Source organism: Tamandua tetradactyla, chromosome 1, assembly GCF_023851605.1.
Source record: "Tamandua tetradactyla isolate mTamTet1 chromosome 1, mTamTet1.pri, whole genome shotgun sequence".
Classification (NCBI taxonomy): domain Eukaryota; kingdom Metazoa; phylum Chordata; class Mammalia; order Pilosa; family Myrmecophagidae; genus Tamandua; species Tamandua tetradactyla.
Window position 1 is genome coordinate 148,247,421 of NC_135327.1, and position 1,036 is coordinate 148,248,456.

The 1,036-nt window shown below is 36.5% G+C and overlaps 1 non-coding gene across 1 annotated transcript; it reads left to right on the forward strand.

Moving 5' to 3' along the window:
• Positions 1-501: 501 nt before the first annotated feature.
• Positions 502-603, forward strand: LOC143653116 (U6 spliceosomal RNA). Its single transcript, XR_013161110.1, has one exon. It is a non-coding gene; the product is annotated as a U6 spliceosomal RNA (small nuclear RNA).
• Positions 604-1,036: the final 433 nt, after the last annotated feature.

A 1,036-nucleotide genomic window follows, 5' to 3' on the forward strand; every position in this document is an offset into this window, starting at 1 on the left:
ATAATGCTTTTGAAATTTATCCATGTGCTCTCTTTCTAAGCCAACTCAGCAGGTGAACTCACTGCCCTCCACCCCTACATGGGACATAACTCCTGGGGGTGTAAATCTCCCTGGCAGTGCTGGACAAAGGACTCCTGAGATGAGCTGGGACCTGGCATCATGGGATTGAGAAAGCCTTCTTGACCAAAAGGGGGAAGAGAGAAATGAGATAAAATAAAGTTTCACTGGTTGAGAGATTTCAAACAGAGTCAAGAGTTATCCTGAAGGTTATTCTTATGCATTACATAGATTTACTTTTTTAGTTTGTGGTGTATTGCAGTGGCAGGAGGGAAGTACCTGAAACTGTTGAGCTGTGTTCCAGTAGCTCTTGAAGACAATTGTATAACTATATAGCTTTTACAATATGACCATGTGATTGTGAAAATGTAGTGTGTGATGCTCCTTTTATCCAGGGTATGGACAGAAGAGTAGAAGAATAAGGGTAAAAAATAAATAACTAGTGCTTGCTTCAGTGGCACATACTAAAATTGGAATGATACAGAGGAGATTAGCATGGCCCCTGGCAAGGATGACATGCAAATTTGTGAAGCATTCCATATTTTTAAAAATGGAAATAAATAAATAATAGAGGGGCATAAAGGGTAAAAAAATGGGGTAGAACTAAACACCAGTAGTTAATGAGAGCTAGGTGTATGGGATATGTATGAGTTTTTCTTTTTACCTTTTATTTCTCTTTCTGGAGTGATGCAATGTTCTAAAAACAATCACGAAAATCAATACACAATGATATGATGATATTGTGAGCCACTAATTGTATACTGTGGATGGACTGAATGTGTGTGAAGACTTTTCAAGAAAATAGTTCTTTAAAAGAAAAAAAATTAAAATAAAAAAGTGATTAAAAAATAAAATCTATCCATGTAGCTAGTTGTGTGCATTGTAGTTTGTTCCTTTTGCTTGCTGGGTGGTATTCCATTATATGATGACAATTTGTTTATCTATTCACCAGTTGTTGAGCTTTGAGGATCATTTTCAG